Source organism: Leuciscus leuciscus (genome assembly GCF_965113295.1).
Source record: "Leuciscus leuciscus genome assembly, chromosome: 23".
NCBI classification, from domain to species: domain Eukaryota; kingdom Metazoa; phylum Chordata; class Actinopteri; order Cypriniformes; family Leuciscidae; genus Leuciscus; species Leuciscus leuciscus.
Window position 1 is genome coordinate 30468423 of NC_138747.1, and position 16216 is coordinate 30484638.

The 16216-nt window shown below is 39.4% G+C and overlaps 1 protein-coding gene across 2 annotated transcripts in view; it reads right to left on the reverse strand.

The window, feature by feature from the left end:
* rargb (retinoic acid receptor, gamma b) overlaps nucleotides 1–15999 on the reverse strand; it is a 64748-nt gene extending 48749 nt beyond the window's left edge. The window contains exon 1 of one of the 2 annotated variants that reach the window (XM_082156490.1): nucleotides 15705–15999. The gene's annotated coding sequence lies outside the window, so the exon portion shown is untranslated. The remainder of the gene's footprint in view (nucleotides 1–15704) is intronic. The other variant, XM_082156489.1, reaches the window with a different exon arrangement.
* Between the last annotated feature and the right edge of the window lie 217 nt (nucleotides 16000–16216).

Sequence of the window (16216 nt, forward strand, 5' to 3'; positions counted from 1 at the left end):
ACTGTAATGCATTGCATGTTTAAAGAATCACGTTTACAGTCGGCTGTTTTGCATACAATGCTTTCAGTTTGGAGTTTCCATATTGTTTTTACTTTAAAGGTACATTACCTGGTTGCATTTTTCGATTTAAACTAAGACACAAGTTCAATCTACTTATGAGTCGACTGTTCTCTCTCAGTCTTTCTCCCTCTCTTTGTGTCTGTCTCTCTTTTAATTGCCGTCTGTTGCTTTCTGTTCATTTTGGAGCAGAGCTTCAGTAAACTGTTCCACATGTGAGGCCTGAGCAGAATGGCCATGTTTCAGTCCTGCTCTGATCACACACACACACACACACACACACACACACACACACACACACACACACAGAGAGAGAGAGAGAGAGAGAGAGAAATACACCTCACCGTCTCATGTGCTCTACTGACTGGCATATACGACCTGTTTATTATCTATTAAAGGCACAAATTCCCCCAAACTGAATTCCTTAAATCTTCCCCTATCGCTCCCTCTTTGACTCGCCGTCCTCTGAAAATCCCCGTTTGACATGTTTTCGTCTTCAGCGGTTTCTTCATCTCATTCGAGATGACAGTCTTCAAGATGTTTTCAACAAAGCCATGAGAAGAACAATCATTAAAAAAAAAAACAGAAGAGGACGAAAGAAAGAAAACAATGAGGATGTGTTTTCAAAAAGAGTGAAAAAATTCAAGGTTGGAGAAAGAAAGAAAGAAGTTAGGGGGGAGAGCTTTGTGTGGAAAACTATCAAATCAAACAAATTCACAATTAAGGACAAAAAAGTGATGAAAATGAGAATGAAAGAGTAAACGAAAGTGGAAAAAGCAAAGGAAGGAATGAAACATTCCTCTCTTGTGCAGTACTTGCTCATTAATTAGATACACATTGGGCATAAGGAGAAGAGTAGTCTAGTGTGTGTGAGAGTGTGTGTACGTGCGCGTGTGAGTGTAGTGTACGTGTGTGTGTGTGTGTGTGTGTGTGTGTGTGTGTGTGTGTGTGTGTGTGTGTGTGTGTGTGTGTGTGTGTGTGTGTGTGTGTGTGTGTGTGTGTGTGTGTGTGTGTGTGTGTGTGTGAAAGAGAGAGAGAGAGAGAGAGAGAGAAAGTGTGTGTGTGTGTGTGTGTGTGTGTGTGTGTGTGTGTGTGTGTGTGTGTGTGTGTGTGTGTGTGTGTGTGTGAGAGAGAGAGAGAGAGTGAGTGTGTGTGTGTGTGTGTGTGTGTGTGTGTGTGTGTGTGTGTGTGTGTGTGTGTGTGTGTGTGTGTGTGTGTGTGTGTGTGTGTGTGTGTGTGTGTGTGTGTGTGTGTGTGTGTGTGTGTGTGTGTGTGTGTGTGTGTGTGTGTGTGTGTGTGTGGTGAATGAGCCTCTGCAGCATATAAAATGCAAAGGTTTCATTTCCAGCAGTAAAATGTTAAAATAATGAGCAGCAATGCAGGAGAACTGCCTATACGGGTTAATGACTCGTCAGCAGAATGAACCCAGTATTTACACACAGACTACCATACATCACATCTGTTATACCGTAGCCAAACACAACCCCTAAAACTAACCCTTATAAAAACCTGGGTAGCATTTTTTAACAAGACATTATTTAATCTATTATGCAATTGTATGTCTACACATGTTTGTTTTTATATTATGGAAAGACTTTTGTTAATCCTAACCCTATCCGGACAGCCGAATCCCTGACAATACAAGAAACAGCTGAAAACTCTGAAAGCTCACTTCTGCATCCTGCTGACAACAATTATCATAAATATGACTGCAAAAAAAAATGAATGAATGTAAATGTAAATAATTATATTGTTATATCATAACAGTAGCCAATCCTAAACCCATTTCAATCATGGCAACTCTCTGAATAGTTTTAGCATGTTAGTGAATATGCCAATGTTCATGTATTTGGTGTTGGTGGAGTAGATCTGCTACGCTGCTGCTGCATAAATATACATAAAAACCATAGCAGGTCTAGGCAGGTGGAGCTGGGGGAGGTGGGGGAGGTGGAGGGGTTCAGCGCATAACAGGACTAGCTTACAGGAAAGAATTATACAGACTCTTTAAATGTTGAGCAAGCAATCATATTGGCTGCAGGATCAGCAGAGGCCAATCAGCTTGTGCCATGCGCTAATGATGTGATTACATGTAAGACCTGTCAGTCTGCGCAATCTACAGTTTCATGACTGGATATATATATTTTTACAAAACATTTTTAGCCCCTTTATTAACTCTTTCCCCGCCATCGATGGAAATTTCCATAATTTATGAGACAACGATTGACAGAAATATCCGGCTATTCCTTTTTTTTTTTTTTTTTTTTTACTGTTATATGTACAGAAGAGTACAGAATCTCCTGATCAAAACACAGGTGAAGAAGAAGCAGAAACAAGCAATAGCATTTGTAAGCAGATTGATATGTAAAATAACACAATCATCAACATTAAACAGCATATAAATCAAAACTGACCAATAAATGAAATGTCGACCCAGGACGAGCTACAGGACTGTGAAGCTTTGGTGGTGTTAAAGGACTCGATCTACTTCATCATTCTAAATCTGAACTGCACATAGTCTTTGCCAAAGACTATTTTTTCACAGCTTTTTGCTCAAATCGAGGAGGCCCATATTCAAGTAGGCAGTTGCATAAATAGACATACATAAAATTAGGCATAAGATACATAAAATCAATTAGGCAGTTTATATAAAAAAGAATGCATGAAGTTAGAACGATAAAGCAAGTTTTTTTTGTTTAAAACTGGAGGCTCTGTTCTTTCTTTTAATATATTGCTCAGATATTCATACAACAAAATATCCTGGGGGTCATGAAATTCTTGTGAAAATGATAAAAAAAAATGCTGGCGGTGGCTGGCAACTTAAAAAAAAAATGCTGGTTAAGACATTTTCCACACACATAGGCTACACTTATTAGCTATTAAGGTCTATTATGCTCAGTTTCTACTTTCTGTGTTCTTTTCATCTAAGCCTCCAGATGGACTGTAGGGTCTGTGTCTCCTGTGGCCCTCGGTAGGGTGCACACCTTTACACTGTCAACAGAAGAGCCTGTGTGTGTCCTGTCTCAATGTGCCTTCATGGACGAGCGCCTGGCAGCATCTGCTTTTGTGGTTTACCAGCGTCAACAGAGGTAATATGATGGAAATATTTATCTTGTGGTGGTAACACATGGATCGATCCATGATCTATTCTAAAGGACAAAACTGAAAACATTAATGTTACTTACTTATTCATGTTAGGAAAATCTGCCTCGGTTTATTAAAAAATAAAGGTACTTCAAATGTCCTTTGCAGCACCATAAAGTTGTGTGATCTAGATTAAGGGGCTGTTAACACAACACCGTTTTCAACTAAAAACGTAAAACTTTTCATGCGTTTTGGCCGTTCATTTACACGACAACAGCGTTTTGGGTGCCTGAAACCGCAAACTTTTGAAAAAGGATTTCAAAGTGCAAGTTTTTGATAACGGTCTCCGTGTAAACAACAAAACGGACTCGGTTACTAACGTAACCTCGGTTCCCTGAGAGTAGGGAACAGGTATTGCGTAGCTCAGGGGTGCCCAATCCTACTCCTGCCGATCGACTGTCCTACACAGTTCATCTCCAACCCTAATCAAACTGTACAGGACAGTCGATCAGCAGGAGCAGGATTGGGCACCCCTGGCGTAGCTAATACGCAGTGGGGAAACTCCTGTCCTCGAGAAATATTGAAGCCTATATTTAAAACACAATGCAGCTTCACAGCGAGTACAGCACAGCGTCTAGCTCGCCCATTGGCTGTGCTGCAGCAACTGCTCACCCTATGGCGAAGGGGGCGGGGCTTATGGCTATAAAGAGCCCATTATTTCGCCATAATATCAGGTTTAAATCGACTGAAGCGACAAACTCTGACAGATTGCAATAGTGCAGCAGGCTATGCAATACTCGTACAGGGAACCGAGGTTACGTTAGTAACCGAGTACTTTCCCTTTCGAGAACGGTCACTTCGTATTGCGTAGCTAATACGCAGTGGGGACGCAATGTAACATGCCGCACTATTAGCAACTGGCTGAATACACTGGAGCCCAGAGAAGCACCCCAAGGCTCACAGAAACAAGCCATAATAAAAAACCCAACATAAGTGACAGTAACCGGACCTGAGTCGGGTTTCATGAATAAGGTGGCTGGAGCACCTGAACCAGGCTAGCTCTATAACATAAGTCCCAGGACAATTGTGCTTATGGACAGTAATATGTTAGACTGATAAGACCGGACACCGTCGGGTCTAATAATCATACTGAGAGGACTCGAGCCTGCAGGCAAGGAACCTCCATGTTATAAAATCTCACAAATGTGGATGGCGAGGACCAGCCGGCCGCCGCACATGTCTTGAATTGGTACACCAGTAGACCAGGCCCACGAAGAGGCCATGCCTCTTGTAGAGTGGGCTCTAGCGCCTATGGGGCAAACCTGACCCACCGAGGCATATGCTAGAGAGATGGCGTCCGCTATCCATCTAGAAAGTCTCTGCTTTGTGACCGGAGACCCTTTGTTGCAGCCACCGAAGCAGACAAAGAGCTGTTCTGACTGCCTAAATGGTGCAGAATGCTCCAGGTAAATTTTTAGAGCTCTGACGGGACAGAGAAAATTAGCCTCCCCATCATTCTCCGAGGGTGGAAGAGCTGATAATGTAATAACCTGCGCTCTGAACGGAGTTGAGAGCACTTTAGGTACATATCCATGCCTTGGCTTGAGGGACACTCTGGAGTCAACAACCCCAAACTCCAAGCAGGAAGGGCTCACAGAGAGCGCCTGCAGATCTCCCACTCGCTAACTGATGCCACAGCCAGCAGGAGAGCAGTTTTCAGCGAAAGTGACTTAAGATCAGCCGACTGCAGCGGCCCACAAGTCGGGGCGAGGGTGCCAAAGACTGCTTGTTTCCATGGCGAAGGCTTCGGAGGAGACAGAGGTGAAGTGTCGCTGAAGGAGATAAAATCTGATATCATGGCAAAATATAAGGCTTTTTATAGCCAAAAGCCCCGCCCATTCTGGCGGGCTCTGACGTGCTCTGGCGCACAGTCGCCTGATTGGTTCGCATGTCAGAGGTGCTTCGCCATAGGGTGAGCAGTTGCTGCAGCACAGCCAATGGGCGAGCTAGACGCTCTGCTGAGCTCGCTGTGCAGCTGCTTCAATTTTTCTCGAGGAAAGGAGTTTCCCCACTGCGTATTAGCTACGCAATACGAAGTGACCGCTCTCGAAAGGGAAATGCAAATTTCTGGAGACTATGACGTCATGCACATGTGTAGTTCGTGTTTAGTCTATAGTGTTTCATCATCATCTAATGGCCTGGCAGCAGAATACAGCGATTTTGGTCGTATGCGGATCCGTGTGAATGGGGATCGTTTTGATAATGGTGTCGTCTGTACGTGGAAAACTCAAAGGAAAAACTTGAATATGAATCAGTTTGAATATTTTGGAAGTGAAATATGAAAGGTGAATATGGATTATTTAATTTTTAATAATGAAAATGTGTTTGAAATGTTTTGAATTGAAATATTCACAGCTTAAATATTCAACCATGCTGAATTTCAGCCCATAAAAATGCAAGCCCTAAAAATACAATGCATTAAAATGCAAGCATGGTTTTATGCAATGCATTTTTTTTCAAGTAGTGCAATTCAACAGGCTTTTTTGTTTTAAAAACATTTGGCATTATTTTACTTCCATATTTTACGATCTGTTCACTGAAAGGTTCCAAAATAGTTCTTCAGTTGGATAACTGTGAAAATCCCCTTATGGAACCTTTATTTTGAAGAGTGTACTGTTACTGTAACCAATGATGTGTAAATGTATCATCTCATCAACCTGTTCCCCTCTTTATATGAAACGCAAGGGTCACTCTGGCATTCACACTGACAGCAGTTTGCAGAAACACAAAGTCATTCATGTCCAATGAGAGTTTGACATAGAAACATGAGGAGCTGAGACAGTCGGCGATATCACAAAGTTAACTTCATTCAACTCAATACATGAACTACCAATGGGAGTGCAGACATTGAAGCTCACATGATCACCCACGTCATACAGATGGACAACACAGCCAAGCATCAAGACCTACTAGAGACTGCAGGTACACTGACTGAAACATGATTGAGACCTCCTTCTGACAAAACTGTTACTGAAAGTCTGTCATTTTCCGTATAACTGCGCAACAGTGGTGCGAATTCAAGGTTGTTAGCAGCATTGGTAGAATCCAGCATAATATTAATCCTTATTTATCCTTTAGGGGTTTTTTTTATTTTATTTTTTATACTGATAATGCATTCATTTTCTGGTAGGGTTGGAAGTCGAAAATCAATTCCAGTTCTGGATTTCAAATACATTTTTACTATTTTTGGGGTACGAATTAAAGGGATGGTTCGGAGTAAAATCAACCTAGGGTCGTTTGCACCATGACCTCGAGCCAAACACCCCCCAGAAGCCTTTTTTCCCTTGGTTGAACATTATTAAAGTTAGAGCTTATTTAGAGATATCAGCCAGATGGCTTAGTGCAGGTGCTAATGGATCCGAGGATGTATCTCGTAAATGACCCCACTAATAATGCCCAGAATGGAACCAAACTTATACAGTAGTACAAATAGGTTCTGTACTCATAAAACGAGGCATTGGAAAGTTTGTAAGTATCATCAGGAGTTTATTTAAATAACACTTGCCTGACGGCTCATGCTACCGCTAACCCGGACGTCGACGTCACTTCAGTGGTTTGGGAAAAGCACATAAAAGTCCTGGCAGAAAGCGATGCATAAGGATGAAGTGTAACAACGAATTATTATTTTTTCCGAAGTGTTAACAACTTAGTGTTAACTAATAGTTGTTGCAAACTGGTACTACCAACAAAATATTAGTGCATTCCTTGAACTGGGCGTCGTTACACTTCATCCTTATGCATCGCTTTCTGCCAGGACTTTTACATGCTTTTCCCAAATCACTGAAGTGACGTCAGTGTCCGGGTTAGCGGTAGCATGAGCCATCAGGCAAGTGTTATTTAAATAAACTCCTGATGTACTTACAAACTTTCCAATGCCTCGTTTTATGAGTACAGAACCTATTTGTACTACTGTAGAAGTTTGGTACCATTCTGGCCATTATGAGTGGGGTAATTTACGAGATACATCCTTGGATCCATTAGCACCTGCACTAAGCCATCCGGCTGATATCTCTAAATAAGCTCTAACTTTAATAATGTTTGACCAAGGGAAAAAAGGCTTCTGGCCGGGTGTTTGGCTCGAGGTCATGGTGCAAAGATCCCTTTAATATCACTATGGTAGAATTTAGCCAAAACAGGTAGATGCCAACATGGGCATGGTTCCACCTCTTCTCATCAAAAAACAAATAGTAAGCTAAAATAAACAAGACAATTACTACTCTTCTTTCTACCTTGTGTACTACTATTCCTGAAACTTGGATATTGCAAAAAAGATTAGAAAAAGCAAATATTGTTGGCATGAGAATTGCATCTGTAAACCACTTTGGATAAAAGTGTCTGCTCAATGACCAATTGTAAGTGTGTGTGTGTGTGTGTGTGTGTGTGTGTGTGTGTGTGTGTGTGTGTGTGTGTGTGTGTGTGTGTGTGCGTGCGTGCGTGCGTGCGTGCGTGCGTGTCTAAATAGATAATCCCTCCTTACCTAAAATATGAATTGTGCTTTGGATTTAAAGTATAAAGTACCACACCCCATGAAACATAATTTTGTGAATATACTAAACTTTTTGGTAACATTTTTTAAAATGTAATATAAAAATATCTGGGGTCTGGTAGTTAACAAATTGTCTTTGATCAACAGCCTAATGTAAATATGAACTCATGGGTGCATTTGTCGGCTGCCATCCTGAAAACTGTAAAGATATTACGGTTATATCAATATTGGTCTGTTTTTTGAGCATCCAGACCAGCCCAATACAGCAAAACTGGCTCATGGCGAATTCATGGCGTAGGTATGAGGTTCTGTTTGTCCGACCAATTGAAGACATTGGCAGTGCCAGAAACTTGTGTGAAAAGTAATTCTTTGTGCATTTTGTGATGCTATAGAGGCACAGAAATTACACACGCCAAGGTCTACTAAACAATTTCTTGAGCCGAATGAGGTTTAAATGTTGTCAGTGATGCACTCTGTAAATGCAAACCAAAAGCCACACAACACATAGCCAATTTTACAGACTGTTAATTGCTCTGAAGTCCTCATAGAATCACCTTAATTTATGACTTTGTGTAGGAACATCCAATTAGCTGTAAAAATGGCATTTTGGATTCGGCCAGCCACGTCTAGTGCATAATAAAAGAGTTAGGATAACATTTTATTAGCTTTCCTTGCCAACAAAATACGCAATTGCCTTAGACACATAAACTGCATGGTTTCATTTTAACTTCTGTGGAATATTACATTATAACACACTATATGTAATACCCTGGCACAGAATGTGTGAATTCATCAAAGCAAACTTCTCAGTAAATGAACACATGAAAAAATTTACTGTATTTATGAACTGCTCTCTTTGGATTTGAGCAGTGCTTCTTGGGTACAACACTTCAAAATGAAATGATTCGTTCACATTAAACAAGGTCTTTATGTCACTTTGAACGTGGGTTTTATAAAGGTCCACCTCAGCTGGTCATGGCCATGTGTGACACACGCTGACATTGCTCCAGGTTGGAGACGGCGTGTCTTTGATGTGTGCTAATGAATGGAGTTTGGCACCTCAACCAGAGCCCTGCAGTTCCCCCGAAGAAACCATGAACAGCCACTAAGGCAAAACATGTCTGGAAAAACATGGACTAAGAGGGAATAATTACGTTGCTGAAATATGAGCCATAAATCAAGGTGCCTTGAGGGAGGTTGTGAACTTCAAACCAAAGGATGTGGTGCATTAAAACACAGACATATTAACACACATATGCAAGACAGGGATTTTCACATGGGCTCACCAAATACAGATGGCCATTATTGTACACAAGCGTGCATGTGTCAAAACTGAGACTCTGAGTCACATATTTCATAAAAGTGGAATTTTTAAATGCCAGTGCATGCAGGTGTGAGACGGCTCATGAATGTTTTTATACTCTATTCACAGCATGTGTACTCTTTGAGGCTTTAAATTTTACACTCGCCGCTTCAAACTTAAAGCAGAAACGTACAGATGCAGGTAATGGCTTAAATTTCCATCCTCTAATAAATTGGAGCACAAGACTTTCCTCCCTCTAAAATATTTTTATGCATTTGGTCACTGTTGGTGCACAATAACTTAAATTTATGAACGTCATTATGTCATTGGCTGCGTTGTAAAAAAGTGGTCAGAATATGTGTAAATATTCTTAATGGCCTCATACAGTTAGTAGACACTAGTACAGAGCTCTAATTATATGTCCTGGTAAAGCGAACAGGGTAAACCACAACATACTGTAGTTCACCCAAAAATTCTGAGCACAAAATGTCATAATTTACTATTTTTCACCCACATTCCTTTCAATTCAATTTCAAGTCATTGAGTTCTAAATGAAGGGGCTGTTTTGGACCCCATTAACTTTCACTGTATTTTCAAAAAGCTTAAACAATCTTCAAAGTATCTCTTTTTAAGCCATCAACATATTAATATAGTTAGCTATTTAATAACACAGTCATTTGTAAATAATATTGTCCCCTTTGAGTATTTGGATGCACGATATATCGGCCACCATATCGGTATCGGCCGATATTTTAATGTTATCGTTATCGGCCCAATAAGAAAATCTGGCCGATATATTAAAGCCGATAAATAATGGATTATTTCCATCAGCTGAGACACTTCAGATGCGAGCTGTTTGCCATGATGGTTTTGAATTGCTTGAAATATGATTGGAATCACTTCAAAAAAGTAAAATACAGTCAAATGCAACATGCACAGCACAAGTCTGTCATATTCATGGGTTTCATCAGGTCCCTTTCCACAGGTGTATAAAATCAAGCACCTAGATTATGAATGCAGACTGCATTGTGCTTGATTAATACACCTGTGGAAAGGGACCGGATGAAATCCATGAATAGGCTACATACAATTAGAATGAGAATATTATAATTGTGTGCTTGGTACAGCGATTTTAATGGTGAGACTTGTTTTTGTAATCAGACTCTCAAAAATTATATAAAAATTTGGATTTATAGGCCAATATATCGGTTATCAGCTTTCAAATATAACAAATTATCGGTTATCGGTATCGGACAAGATTTTCATATCGGTGCATCCCTAGTACTTACTTCACATCTGCATTTGAGTTCTTACATAAAAAGTATGTCTGACACTGCAGCATCGACTGCCCAGCCAACAGGGAACGTTCGCCGAACTTTAGCTAACGTTCTCTCAAGGTTCTCTCAAAGTTTTCCAGTAACGTTAATAGAACGTTCATTCGGAGTTATCTGGTCTTTAATAATGTTCTAAAAACATGGTATTCATACATCATTCATGGAACTTTTTTCTTAAAGGGTAACTAAACCCTAAAACAACTTTTTTTAGTTAATGATCTGTAAAACTAGGGCTTTATAAATGCTGTTCATTGATTCAAGTCATTTTCAGGTTGAACGGTGGCTACTGCAGTTGAATTTTCCTATTGGAAGTTGTGGTACCCTGTGACGTCAGAGGGTACCAGCTAACCACGTCCTTGCCTACAGAGAGACGCGTCTCAGATGCACGCACCCCCTCCGCTGGGCTCTGCCCACTTTTACAGTTTTTCAAATATTGCCAGTGGGTGTAATCAGGCTCTGACCAGGGGTTTAGTTACCCTTTAAATGTTAGTTGAATGTTCGTCTATCAGTTTTTAAATGTTACTACTTGTTTCTGAACTTTCAGAGAACATTCAAAACTAACAATCCCAGAACATTTGATGAATAATAAAATGGAATGTTTCATAATACATTTGCAAAGGCAATTTTGAATGATGAGAGAACATTCAAAAAACAATGTTTTCATTTTCTTAGACTATTTTCGTTTGCTGGGGTATTCCTATAATCAAATTTCTCACTTTAGATCAGAATTTTCTAAAGGCTTAATTCCAAAACCAGGGCTTTGAATGATCTCTTTGCATTCGTAAAGAGTTACATTGTTGGTATTATATAAGTGCTGACACAGATGACAACTGCTTTGAATATGAACCAGACAATGGTGCCGTTATATTGAGCAGATTCTGTTGGTTGACCCAAGAAGTGGAAAGGTCACGGCTGTAGTCACCTTTTAGTGCCTGAGGCAACGAGTGTGGGTCAGAGGTCACGTCTAATTGAGATTGTGGCCAGGTACTCACACACACTCAACACATAGTTGGCTAAATTACATCTTTGTTTAGGCCTACTACTGTGTGGATTGTGTTTGACGTATTAAGTTTAACTGCTTTATAGAAAAAAACAGAACTGCTCAGATTTTCACTCCTGAGAATTGTTTTGAATAATCATTAAATGTATGTTAAAATTGTAACTTATAAATATGTCATATAAACTAGTGCTGTCAAATCGATTAATCGTGATTTATCACATCTAAAAGTTTGTATATATACATATACAGTACACACACATACAAGACATATACTGTATACACACATTCATATATACATACATACATACATACACATATCATATACTTACAAACTTTTCTTATTTGTGATTAATTGCGATTAATCGATTTGACTGCACTAATATAACCAAACAATACATATTTTTATGGAAATACTTAATTCTGCTTAAAATAAACAAGAATGTCTGGACAGTTTTTAACTCATAAGCATGTCATCTGTTATGTCTTAACCCAACATATTTCTCTAATAAGCCGGATGTAAACAGTTTTTAAAATTCCGAATGGTTCGAGTCACTTTCTTTGTTCTTTCTGGCATCTCCACCAACCGTTGTATGTTTCCTTTTCTCTATTTCTCACCATCTTTCTTACAAATAATCAATCCAAATGCACTGCGGATGCGGCAGCCGTAACATATTAACACCGGCCCGTACAGCCTGCCAGCGCATATGGAGAACACTTCTACACAACTTCTGCATGAATTATGAATGTCCTCTCCATGAATTATGCCAGCTGCAGTGAGCTTCACTATTGTATTACCTGCTCAGTTTCCTATATCAGGTGCTACATGTACATCATGTGCTGTGTGTGGAAAGAATGATTCCAGAAGTTAGACAAAAATCTTCATAATTTACTTTTATTTATTATTCTAAAATGATGAAATGCTTTCTTCTTTGGCTAAACTCTTAAAAGGGGGGATTTTCAAAGTGATGCCACAAAAGTACCTTTTGTTTTATTCCCCAAAGAACCTTCCAGAGAACAGTTTGTATTTATTTCTCAGTGTGAAGAACATTTTAATCTGAAGAACTCTTTTCCATTGTTAAGAAACTTTTGTGCATTGAAAAGTTTCCATGCATGTTAAAGGTTCTTCATGGAAGCATAAATGCCAATTAAGAAGCTTTATTTGTAAGAGTGTTGGGTTAGGTTTGTGCTTATGGTAAGGTTAGGGTAATTATATGTGTGTTCACAGTATATGTTGATGGACAAGCAGAGACAGTGAGAAGTCGAGAGACAGACAGCGTTCTCTGCCTGAAGGAACTATCATTCACAAAAAGCTGAGAACAATGAGAAACTGAGGGAGGTGCAGTTAAAGTATTTAAATACAGTGCTTTCTCTCTCTCTGTCTCTTTCTCTCTGTCAATCACACACAAACACTGCAATGTGTTTAAGAAAACTAGGCTAGACCAACAACGCCAGCCTGACAGGTGAGACGAGCAGAGCTCAAGACATTGCGCCGACAGATTGACTGATGATCTATGAAACACACACACACTTATGCGCTGATTATTGTTCCTCACAAACACAATTTAAAAGAAATGTTCAGTTTACAAGCTAGGTGTGTTTATCACTTACAGCGGACTGTCGAACATGTTGCTTTACTGATGGGGTTTATTTATGAACATGTCTACATTTAAAGTCAGCTCAGCTTTAATGATGAGGGTTTCAGGGCATGACTTTTAATGTTAATCACATCGTCAAAAAATATTGGTTAGGAAATGTAGTCGTATAACCTTTGAGATAATGACGTCTGTAAGCCTGGATGAATTGTCTAATTGACTATAATGTACATGTAAACTACAGGTGGTTAAAATGGTGGTTTTTTTTGTCAATATATGGCATTTTGTGGACAATATGGTAAATTCTTGATGATATATTCCACTATTTTACTTGGATCTTTTCAGTGTGCATATAAACCACAGCTACACAAGGAATGCACATACCTGATTTTATATGTATGTAAATACAACTGTGGTGACCAAAGTTTTGTTAAGTAAAAGTTGGTTTAAAGCAGGTCTAAATATATACATTTCTGGAGAGTCCCTGCACAACTTCTGAAAGTGTGTGTTAGCCAAATAAATGCTGACGAAAACCCATGAAACCCAGAAGTTACAGCAGCGCACATCGCAGCAGGCCGTGACAAGAACGAGTCTGTGAGCGAAGACCTTCTTCATGCTTTTGGAGATCATTAAATATGTGGCTGGTACATGATAAGACATTGCTTAGTCTGCACTCTTAAAAATAAAATGTATCCTGAAAGCACCTTTTCTTCAGATTAGTGTTTTTTTCTGGGAACTTTAGAGCACTAGTAGATGGATGATTTTCTAAAGAACTAAAGAATAAAAAGTGGAACGTACAAGGATCTCCAATGAGGCTGCAAAGCCTGACTGCCATTGGATAATTGCCATCTTCATTTTCAAGAGCCTAGGGGAAGATTTCACTGCTCAGATGTGAAAACTTGGGAGACTTACTGGAGATTGCAATTATGAATCATTATGTATTATTGTATTATACAGTGAGAGAGAGCACCCTGCTAACAAAAATATGTTCCGAGAACGTTCCCATTCAGTTATCAGAAACATTATTTCTGAATGTTCTCTGAATGTAAAAAAAAAAAAAAAAAAGATATATATTTTTTAAAATCTGGTTATATGAATGTTAAAGGGAACATTCTATTTTAGCATAATGCACAAACATTAATGGGATTGTTACTTTTAAATGTTCTCTAAATGTTCTGAAACAAATAGTATAATTTAAAAAACGTTAGACAAACATCTAACTGAGCGTTTCAGGTAAAAACGTTCCATGAACGATGTATGTGCTAAATTATTACTAAAGACCAGAACTTTGAACAAATGTTTTGTTACTAGAAGAATGTTTGTTCAACTTTAGAACGCTCCCGCTAGCTGTGTATGTGAATAGCAGAGTTAAAGAAATTGGTCTTGGAAGAATTTGAGTTATTTTGGCAAATCTGAGAACAGTTTGAGCCATTTTGTAGGTCTCCTTTCAAAATTACATTTGTTAAAAACATCTGACACACAGGAGCAAAATTTCCTTTGGCCTCCATTTATCTCTTTGTTGTCTAGGACAAAACTGAAATTTAAAAGTGATCTCAATTCTGATCTTCCCATCTGAATGAACGGCTATAGAGTAGCTCTTTCCTGACCTCCCTGTACAAACACATGACATATTTCCAGTAAGGAAGCTACAGCAATCCCAACACAAACATTTTATCACTTACGATATTCAAAACAGCTGATTTTAATATTTCCATTGCATTTGGATAATTACCCAGTTTAAGGTGTTTATGTAACCTTCAACAACGTTATTAACAAGGTCCCATCTGTAATATAAGTGCATCTATTTATCAAAAAATAACAACCCTTATCACTGTGATTGACTTGTTTAAAAGGCCATCAAGCAAAAAAAAATTTATATAAATATATATATTGAATTATAACAGCCATCCAGAAGATTCACACACGAATCTGTCTGTGCATGTGAGACTATGATTAGGAATATTGCGTCATTACAGTCAAATCGAAACACAGCGTTCATCAGAAGCCTATTGTTGTGTGGATATAGTAAGTGTGTGTAAAGGTTAAACAACCATTTGACAAAATTAAAAGAGAAACAGAGCTTGTTTTGATAAGGATATACCAACACAATCGTTTCATAACAAATCTTCATGTCTTCAGATTTCTTTTCTGACCAGATCTTCAGTGATACACCATGTGAACAAGTCACCTCAAACACATGAGTTCATCTCTGTGGCATAAAAAACACAACACTCTTCGAGATATTCCTGTACTAAAATAATGCCTTCATCAGATCGTCTGAATTGTTGCATTCAATTGAAATGCTTTAAGGCAGAGAAACCCTTTTAGCAACATGTTTTAGTGTACTGGTGAAATTCTGAGAACTTCAGTAGTCAGTCATTTCCTAGCATCAGGTTGAAGCCGTTTCAGTCTAAACTCGATGATCTTGATAAGAAGACGCCGTCAGCTCGCCTCATTGAGATGTCACATCCAGTTGAGTGACAAAAAGTTACAGACTCACAACCAAAGGCAAACTCATGAAACCGGTCGTTGAAAAGGACATTTTTTGCTGTGTCTTCCAATACCTCTAATCTTGTCTTCAGTTCAAACTCGCCAAAACTATCACACTCAAACTGTACGCAGGAATTGCACACATTTATTCCTGCTCTAACATGTCTTTCTCATTCACGGTCTCTTTCGCTTTTATGAGCTGTACGCTGGGGGGAAACGCTGGGAATCGAAAGAAAACTCTTCTAAGACTTGCTTTACTGTGGTGTGTTGTGTCGTTCAGCGCTGTGGAGATCAGGCTTACCTGATCTGGTGATCCTGACGGAGGTCTGGAGTGAAGGGTTGAACTGAGCGAACGAGAGCGGCTCAGTTGACTTGTGTAAGTCAGATGTGTCTCTCTGTGTGAATAAAGGAGCCTGTTGCTTTCTGCCTTTTCTCTTTCGCTCCCCCCTCTCACTCACTCACTCTACCTCCTCATTCGCTCTCTGGCATTCTTGCCCTCCCTCTTTCAATCAAACTTTCTCTGCCATGCATGTCTTCTTTACAACAGTTGTTGTCTTGCGCACGGTATCTGTCTCTATTTTTCTCTCGCTCTCTGTCTTTCCCTCAGAACATCACGATACTCTTTGATTCATAAATACAGCCCTGGTCACGTGACGCAATACTTCAAATATACAGGGCTTTTTTTAGAAACCACAGAATGCCTTTAGGGATGGAAAATCATGGCCAGAAAGCTTAAGTTTCCCTCTCTCTGCCCCCCACTCCCCCACTGGTTCTGCTGTATCCGTCTATACGTCTCCCCCTATAGCATCTCTC